This window comes from Pteronotus mesoamericanus, unplaced genomic scaffold (assembly GCF_021234165.1).
Source record: "Pteronotus mesoamericanus isolate MK-2021 breed Mesoamerican mustached bat unplaced genomic scaffold, CSHL_Meso_final scaffold_651, whole genome shotgun sequence".
NCBI classification, from domain to species: domain Eukaryota; kingdom Metazoa; phylum Chordata; class Mammalia; order Chiroptera; family Mormoopidae; genus Pteronotus; species Pteronotus mesoamericanus.
The window spans coordinates 15,604,170-15,614,374 of NW_026555325.1; positions in this window are offsets into that span (position 1 = coordinate 15,604,170).

Sequence of the window (10,205 nt, forward strand, 5' to 3'; positions counted from 1 at the left end):
CAAAGGCTAAGTACCTGGCATCATTACAAAAATAAAATGAATTCTTATCCCACCTCAATTCACCTTAATGACTTTCTCTTTCTCCAGATGCACAGAATAGAAATGAACTCAGAATCACAAGGCTGGTTGTTGTGTTGCCATGCTGCCTAAAGGCCCAGACCAGGAGCTTTATTGGGGATCATTATTGACATTTATCTAGGGGTTGCCTGAAGTGGTGTTTTATCATTGTAGTCTCTCCTTAGCCCTTTGAATATATTCCACCACTTCTAAAGCCCCATCTATATCTCTGTGCCTGAGTCTCTTTTACTCAGGACTAAGGGGTGCTACACAACAGGCTTGGCAAAAAAATTAACACACACCCCCATGTCAGCAGATACCACTGTCAGGAGGTTTTGTATAAATACCTCAGCTCCCTCTCATCCTGGCTGGGATAATTCTGAGGCATGTCATTTGTACTGTGGTTTAGTAGCTCTGCTTTCCCTTCCCTGTATAACATGCCTTTCTCTACTGGAGTTGCCTGTACTTTTTTAAAAATTATATTTTATTGATTATGCTATTACAGTTGTCTTGATTTTTCCCTCTGCTTCTCTCCACCCAGCATCCCCCACTCCCTCAGGCAGTCCCCACATCATTGTTCATGTCCATGGGTCATGCATATAAGCTCTTTGGCTACTCCATTACCTATTCTGTACTTTACATCCCCATGGCTATTCTGTAACTACCTGTTTGTACTTCTTAATCTCCTCACCTCTTCACCCATTTCTCCACACCACCCTTCTATCAGGCAACCATCAAAACACTCTCTGTATCCATGATTCTGTCTCTGTTCTTGTTTGCTTAGTTCTTTAAATTCTATTGTTGATAGATATGGATTTTTTGTTGTTGTTGCCATTTTATTGTTCATAGTTTTGCTCTTCTTCTTTTTCTTAAGTAAATCCCTTTAACATTTCATATAATAATGATTTTTTAAAAATGAACTCCTTTAGTTTTTTCCTGTCTGGGGAGCTCTTTATCTGCCCTTTGATACTAAATGACAATCTTGGATGGAGGTCCCTGCTTTTCATGACTGAATATTTCTAGCCTGCAAAGTTTCTTTGGAGAAGTCAACTGACAGTCTCATGGGAACTCCCCTGCAGGTAACAAACTTCTTTTCTCTTGCTGCTTTTAAGATTTTCCCTTTACATTTAACCTTTGGCATTTTAATTATGATGTGTCCTGAAGAGGGCCTCTTTGCATCCATCTTGTTTGGGACTCTCTCTGTGCTTACTAGACTTGCATGTCTATGTCCTTCACCAAATTAGGGAAGTTTTCTTTCATTATTTTTTCAAATAGATTTCCAATGTCTTGCTCTTTCTTTTCTCCTTCTGGCATCCTATTATGGGAATGTTGGACCTCTTGAGGTTGTCCCAGAGGCTGCTTATACTATCCTCGTTTTTTTTGGATTCTTTATTCTTCTTGTCATTCTGATTGGTTGTTTTTTGCTTCCTTATGTTCTAAATCACTGACTTGATTTTCAACTTCATCCATTCTACTCTTGCTTCTCTGTAAATTGTTCCTTATTTCAATGAGTCTATCCTCATTTCTGACTGTATCTTTTTTCTGCTGTTGAGGTCCTCACTAAGTTCCTTGAGCTTGCTTATAAACAGTGTTTTGAATTCTACTTCTGATAGATTATTTAGCTCCATTTTGTTTAGCTCTTTTTCTGGAGTTTTGATCTGTCTTTTCATTTGGGCCATGTTTCTTTGTCTCCTCATTTTGTCTCCTGTGTATGTATTAGGTAGACCTACTTTGACTCCATGTTTTGGTAGTGTGGCCTAATGTAGTAGGTGTTCTGGAGGATCCAGTGGCACAGCCTCCCCTATCTCCCAAGCTGGGTACTCAAGGTACACCCTCTTCTTGTATTAGAACTTTGGTTGCTGTTAGCAGGTCAACAAGGTCAATGGGAGGGATTTACCGAGGCAAGTCAGCTGCAAGGACTGGCTGTAACCACTTACCACCAACCTCTGCCCTCTGTGGAGGATCAGCTGTGCAGGGGCAGGATGGTGGTGCTCTGATGTGGTCCAAAGCTGTCTACTGGGTGTGCTGGCCCTGGGATGTCCTGGGTGGTGCAGGCCAAGGTCAGACCCCACCTGTGTTTTGCCTGTGTCCACTCTACCTGAGCTATAATGCAATCTGAGACAGCTGCTACTTGTGCTGAGCTTGGAGAGTCCCAGGTGAAGCCAAGCTGTGAATCTAAGCTGGCTGCTGCTTGTGCCTGGCCTGGGGTTCACTAAGACCAGCTAGCTGTTGCTTGTTTGGGAGGATTTGGGAAGTTGTGAAGCATGAGCCAAGACCAGCCATTCATATGGAAAAGGAGCTTGTGTGGGCCCATAAATGGGGGGCGGGGGGAGTCTCTAGGCATCTCCAAGATGGATCAAATAATGTTAGGTTGATGGAGTCTCAGATATGGCACCAGCTTGCTGGCTCTGGTGCTCAGTAGCTCTGTGGAAGGAGGGTTTAGAAAAGGGAGAATGGTCTCTGCTCTCCTTGATGCCAGGCATTTCAGTTCCTCCCTGTATACCACTGGTGCCTTTCAAGCTGCTACTCCAGTGCTTGAGCTCAGAGGGAGTGAATCTGAGTAGATGAGTCTGTGTGTGGGTTCTTTAAGAGGAACTGCTTGGGGCTCCAGAAGTTTCTTCCACTGGCTTAATCCCTGCTGGTCTGCACCCAGAAGTTGTAGGGACTTATCTTCCTAGCACTGGAATGCTGGGCTGGGGGCCAGGTGGGAGCTGGGACTCCTTGGTCCCAAGATATCCCTCCTGAATTTTTATCTACCACACATGGATGAGGGACCAGCCTGTTCCATGTCTGTACCCCTTGTACCAGTCTGGATGTATGTGGTTTCTTTAACTCTATAGTTGTCAGACTTCCATTCAGCTTGATTTCTGATGGTTCTGAGTGATGGTTTTTCTATATTTTAGTTATAATTTTGATGTGGTCATGCCGAGAGGCAAGCCATGTCTGCCCATGCCACCATCTTGACCAGGAAGTCCCTGCCTGCACTTCTTAAATAAAGTACTTCCATTTAAATCCTTCCACAGTATCTTCATCTAGCAAAACCCACATTCAGACGTGTTCTGTTTGATGGCCATATTACAACATGAGGAAGAAAAGTTCTCAAAAACAGATAATCCTGCAGAGGGGCCTGATGATAACAAAAAGTCTCATCTCCACCATGATCAGGCTCTCAAGAGGCTATTCTAATGGGCCAGTCAGGGCCTCTTTTAATTGTCTCCCCTATGCTGCCTTAACTAACCTACACTACTCTCTTTCATCTTCTCAGCTAATCTATGTTTAAATTCCTCCTAGAAGCTACATCGAGATGTAAGTAAATACATTATTCTCTAGGATAGTGGTTCTTGAAGTGTAGTGTCAGGACCAGTGGCATCTGGGAACTTGCTGGAAATGCAAATTCTTGGACCCAACCTTGTTTGTTGAATCTGATACTCTTGGGTAGAGGTCCTGCATCTGTATTTTAACAGTGTCTCCAAGTGATTGTGATACACACTAAAGTTTGATAGCTGCTGTCCTAGAAAGTATTTCCTGTCACTCCAATCTGACTGTAAAAATCTCTGAATCCAGTTCCCCATTATCTTTCACATTATCCAATCAATTTAAACTCTCAGTGCTACCTCCCAAATCTCTCATATTGACATATTTTCTCCTTTTCCATTTAATTCAGGCTAACCCATACTTCTCACCTGAATTATCAATGCAGCCTCTGACTTGGTCTCCTTGAATTCACTTCTCCTATTTATTCTCCATCAGCCACTAGATTTATATCTTTAGGGTGCAAATGTCTTATGCTTCCTGTCATCTAAATGTAAATCTAAGACCCTTAGGATCTGCATGGAAGCCTTTTGTGATTTGACTCTTGCCTATCTAAAGTTTCCTAGACTTTGGACACACCAGCGTATCTACAGTACACCTCCCCATTCATTCCTTCCCCAAAGGAGGGTCTCAACTATTGCTATTACAGGTGCATTCCTTAGCGTCTTAAAGACCCCTTCTGTGACCCTTTTTAAATAAGCCATAGGCATGTAAAAAGCAACCCTTCAAGGCAATATCAAATCTTGGAGGAGATCAGGAGCCTTAAAGCAATTCAGGCTGCAGCAGAGAACAGAGTAAAAGGGTAAGGGGCAAAGCTAGATCTTTCTGCATTTTTACAATTTTCTTCAAGGTAGGTCTTACCCATCATGGCTAATCAAGTCTTGTGGCTTCTAGCCCCTCTGCATTTACTATTTTGGGCTCTAGATTTTCTTGTGTTCCTAAGCTCTTTGACATGAAGTCTTCTGCTTTAAAATAGAGATAAATGCTTTCCTTGTCTATAACAGAGAGCTGGTTGAGGTTCAAATGAAAAAAAAAATTTATAACAAGCTTTGAGGTACAAAAGTAAGGTATTCCTGTTAAATAATTGTAAGAATTATTTCTAACAATTAAATGTAATTAGCCAACATTTAGTAAGCATTAACTATTTGCCAGGCCTTACTCAGAGTTTAACATGCATCATTTTATTTAATCTTCAACACTCCAAAAATAAGATACCATGATAATTCCCCCATTTTACATAAGAGGAAATGGAGGCATGCAGATGTGGAAAAAACTTGCTGAAGGTTACACAGTTTGAAAGTGATGGAGCTGGGATTTAAACCCAGGTAGTGTCACTCCAGAACCCAAACTCTTAACCGTATTAATGGCAAAATGGCACTAGATGTTAGACCTCAGTTCAGCAATCTCAGTTCTTGAGTTCAGCTGAGAAGAATTCAGAGTCAAGACTTAAATATAACCAAAAGTTTATTTATAAAGCCATAGAGGTAGAGAAAGTGAGCTATGGACGAAATGAGCCAGCTGGGCTGTGTGGGCTCAGGAAACAAGTTATAGAGTCAAAAGAAGGGCCCTTGGAGCTTAGGAGACAGGAAGCGAAGGTACATACATCTCTTTCTTTTTTAAGAGAAGAAGGGGGGGTAAGGCACTGGCATGCTCTAGAGAGAAAGAGAGAGAGAGAGACGCTCAAGGAAAGAAGGGGCTGGGGAAAGGTACAGGCATGCTCAAGAAAGAGAGAGTGCACTCGCACACACAGTAAGTTTATCTGGAGGTCTCATGGGAGGATCTCAATAGAACATTCATCAGCTTTCCAGGTATGTCCTTTCAGGGTCATGGTCTCTACTGATTGGTCAGCACTAAGGTAGGGATCATTAGTCAATGTAGTTGGTCCTGATGTTAACCACAGACTTGCTCTGCCTGGCCTTGCTGCTTTTCTGGGACTGTAGCTGAAACACAACTGAGGCCAAGATGCTATCTCTAGGGCTTAATGCTGAAGGGAATGGTTATGCAAGGGCTTGTATGGGATTTGCATGAGGCTATTTTTCGGCCCCCTTTTCTCACTCTGTGTGACATGCCTAGGAAAGAAAGGTCAGAGGAGGGTCCGAACCACATGACCAGTGATATGCTATGAGAGGAAAGGTAACCCTGGGGTGAAGTCCCACCCTATAATTGTTCATTGCTAGGCACCCAGAGCTTTCTGCCCTGGGTGGCCTTCGGTACCTGGCCTGTCATTTCTACTTTACTCATGTCAGTCTAACTGCTTACTATATCAATACCTGTGTACTACTGCCTCACCAGCATGTCTGTGACTATGCATATGTAACATTCCCCAAAGAGCCTAACATAGCCAAGACAGGTAAGTCAGGCTCACTCTGCAGGGATCAATTTAGTGCTCTATTGTCTACCTACCTATTCAGCCATCACCCATCCATTATCCTCAATAGGTGGGCAGAATGGGGAAGGGTCTTTTCCTTGGGGTGGGAGCACCTGAGCGTAAGTCAGGCTCTGCAAAGATAAGGAGTCCTAAGCAGCAGCAAAGACTCTTTATCTATAAAATGAGGAAGATATTTGTACAGACCTCATAAAATTTTATGAAGATTGAATGAGAGAACACATGTAAACAATTGAGCACAGTACCTAATCCATATTGAATGCACAATAAATGTTTGTTATTATTTTTTTCATTTCTTTGGGGCAGTAGCAACGTAGGCAAGCAAAGCAATCAATCCCTCTCCATCACAATATGAAGACTATATTTATAGGCACAATCACAATGTCTTGGGAGAACACTTGTAGCACTGAGAAAATTGTCTTGAGCCCTTGAGCCCTTTTTGGGTCACCAGACAAAAACAAACAGGATTAAGTCCTGAGGTCATCACAGTGTTGACCACAGAGCTCACTGCCACAAATAGCAGCCACCTGCAGACTGGGAGTAAGGTGTTTATCCTCCTTCTGGGGAAGAGCAGGCAGGTGCAGCTGAGAGAAGACAGGGGACAGAAGGCACTGCTCCGAGTCAGGGGCACGAGGATGTGAGCAAAGCTAAGCCAGAGCAAAGGCAGCATGTGCTGGCTCAGTGGGTAGAAAGGAAAGAAGTAGGCACATGTCAATCAAAAATGGCTTCTTTCCAAGCGGGGAAGTGCTAGTTGTGGGAATCTGGGTCCCTTGGCCCAGCCTCTTTTTCACTAAGAGCCTCAAGAGTTGGCATTGTGTCTAATGAGGTTATACAACCACTGACTGAGATAAACCAACAGGATTAAAATAAATTGTTCATCAGGAGTACCCCACTTCTTAGAGTACACTATAAATGAAGGTTTGGGGTATTTTTTATAAATTAAGTTTTTATATAAATTCTGCAATTCTCTTGTGAATAACATAATTATATTGCACTCTATTTTTGTATTATAAATTAACATGTTCATTGAAAACATTTAAAGTGTCCTACAGTGTTTACAATCTTGCCAATCCAGATACAACCAATTTAAAAAATATTTATTTTCTGAAGTTGAAGAGAACTAGAATGCTAGTTCCTTGTTTTATTTATTTATTTACTTAAATATAGGTTTACTTAGAGGTAGGTTATCCCCCCCACAAGTTACATGTTACTTATCTTCATTTGTTTTACATTCAATACCATTGTGCCTTAGTTTCAGGTGTACGGGATAGTGGTTAGACAATCATATACTTTACAAGTATTTACAAATATTTCTACTATTCACCTGGCACCATACATAGTTATTATTGAGTATATTCCCTACGCTGCACTTCATGTTCCTATAACTATTCTGTTACTACCAATTTGTACTTCTTAATCCCTTCACCTTTTTCACCCAGTCCCCCAAAACCACCTCCCCTCTGGCAACCAGCAGTCTGTTCTCTGTATCCTTGAGTCTGGTCCTGTTGCTGTTTATGTTGTTTTTTAGATTCCACATGTAAGGAAATCATATGGTATTTGTCGTTCTCTGGATGACTTCTCTTAGCTTAGTACCCATAGGTAAAATCATGCTGTCACAAAAGGTACAATTTTAATACACCAGGAGCTTCCAAAGAGGAAGTGAATAGGTCAGGCACTTAGTCTCCTGAAGGTTTATATTAATTTTATAAAATGAACCTCAGGGTATTATGGGAGGAACTGTGTTCCTCAAAAAAGACATGCTGATGTCCTAACCCCTAGAACACATGTGAGAATGTGACTGTTTGGAAGCAGGGTCATTGAAAACGTAATTAATGAAGATGAGGTTGTGCTGGGTATATTAGGGTGGGCCCTAAGCCAACATGACTGGTGTCCTTATAAGAGGAGAGACACAGAGAATGCCATGTGAAGACACAGAGACGCAGGCCAGATGGCCACGCAAAGGTGGAGGCAGAGATGCAAGTGCTGCATCTACAAGCCAAGGAATGCAAGGATTGTGGCAAACACTAGAAGCTAGAAAAGGCAGGACAGGATTCTCCCCGACAGGTTTCACAGGGGGCACGATCCTGCCTACACTTTGATTTCAGACTTCCAGCTTCCAAAACTCTGAGCCAATAAATTTTTGCTGCTTTAAACCACCTAATTTGTAGTACTTTGTTAGAGCAGCCCTTGGATACTATTCTACAAGGTTACATTTCCATCTATTTTGACAGCCTTTCTTGGTGATCCATGTATCCATTAGAGCAGGATCCCTGGCCCTGCATTACGTTTGTCTTCCCCCACTAGGCAATATGCAGGAGCTGTGTTTTTCACCCGTACCTCCACACACACAATAAATGCACGTTTGAACTAATGAATGTCTCTCAAAAAACTTCTGGGATTCACTATGGCTGCTAGTCCACATCCAACCACCAGCCCTCAAATAGGGAACTACTTTCCAACTTATTAAGTATGCAAAGACGTCGGGTGTGAGAAATGAGGGCAGCAGTGAGATGGAGCTGAAGGACACTATGGGACCTGAGACACACAGCCTTGACCTTGGATCTGCCCCTTACCTCTGAGCATTTTTTAGCTACAACACTTGGCATTTGGGGGCCTTTTTAAAAGTAAACTATAGACAATTGACTTGCTTTACTGATTTATGCGAGAAAAACTTAAAATTAAAAACAAGCATCACTTCAATCCTAAGGGCACATCTGGATGATATAAACTATAATTTTGTGTTTCTCCCTCCCACTACACTGTGTACACACATGTGAACACATACATCACCTGTACTCCTGTGTGTGGATATGTGCATAAACTTCTGAAGTTGGTGTTAACACCATTTGATTTTATACATTATGACCTTTACAATTAGGCCAGTGCAAACATTACTGTACTTGCAGTCATTTGGTTAAAAAAAATCCTGTTATTAAACACATCAGCTATGAAAAGGTGAGCTATATAACAAAAGGAAAAGGAACAGTAAAACAAAAATCAACTCATTAAAGTTTAGGTGTTTGCAGAAATATTATATATTTTAAATTTCTTCCAAATGTGTAGCTTCAAAGATACCTAATTTATAACTCACTATAAAAAGCTGCTTTTTAACATTTATCCTCAGATGCAAATTGTATTTCTAATTGAGAACCGTCATGACTTGAACACTGGAACCATCCAGTCAATCTCAATGGTTGCCCAGAGGATCAGATGGGAAAGAGGATGACTATGTGCTCACCATCTGTTTCCCATATTGCCTGAGATAACATTCAGGAAATCCAAGTTCTCAGGGCAGCTGGCCTTCAAACCAGTCACCAGAAAGGGAATTGCTTCCTGCCACTGTCTGAAGTGACCCTGCTATAGGGAAATATAATGACCAGAATCCTGATTGTCTGGTACAATTTAAACAATATGATGCCAGAAAATCAAGAGAACTCCAACCCGCCTAAATGCATAGCTTTGGGCGCAAGTGTTTCAGATGCGACACTTGGCTACTACAGGGCCTTTCTTTCTCTGAATTGACACTCAGACCTGTCCACCTGCCAAGCAGTGTGGGTTCTAGTAGTTTGCCAGATGGTTTACCAGACTGTGGTTTAAAATTGAATTCATGTGTGTTTGTTTTGTTCATTAGATTCTACATGTAAATGAAATTACATGGTATTTGTCTTTCTCTGACTGGCTTATTTCATTTAGTATAATACTCTCCAGGTCCATTCGTGCTGTCACAAAAAGGTAAGATTTCCTTCTTTTCAATGGCTGAGTAGTATTCCATTACCAGAGTGAAAGAGGGGTGGGGGCAGGTAAAAGAGGGTATATGGGGGATAAATGGTGATAGGAGAGGGCTAGACTTTGAGAGGTGAACACACAGTACAACATACAGATGATGAATTACAGAATTGTACACTTAAAAAATATATAATCTCATTAAACAATGCAACCTCAATAAATTCAATTAAAATATTTTTTACAATTGGACGCATGTTTTTTAAAGTTAACTATTGATATAGAGCTGAGAAAAACACTTTTTTTCCTAGTTCAAAAATATTCTCCTCACCCCAAAATATTCTTGCCACAGTCTTCGGATCCCTGGTGGTTGTAAAGAATTCCATTGGGGTTACCCCATAATAACTTATGACAGAATGGCTCCATTCCCCCCTACTTTGCACCTGGAATTATGCTCTTGAAAAGCAAGGCAGAATTTAAATTTTTGTTTTAATGCATTATGGCTGGCACTCAATAGTTAGTGAATGACAAAAAGATTAAAAATATATACGCTTAGTGAATTTTGGATTAGTGAATGCTAAACGATGTCACTGCTTATGAATGCAAACCAGACCATACCTGCATTACCATTTTCAAAACTCAAGCTAAAGTAACACTTCCATTAGAGCTATTCTTAACATGTAATGTATGCATATATACAGACAAGTGCATGCACACAAAACCAGTG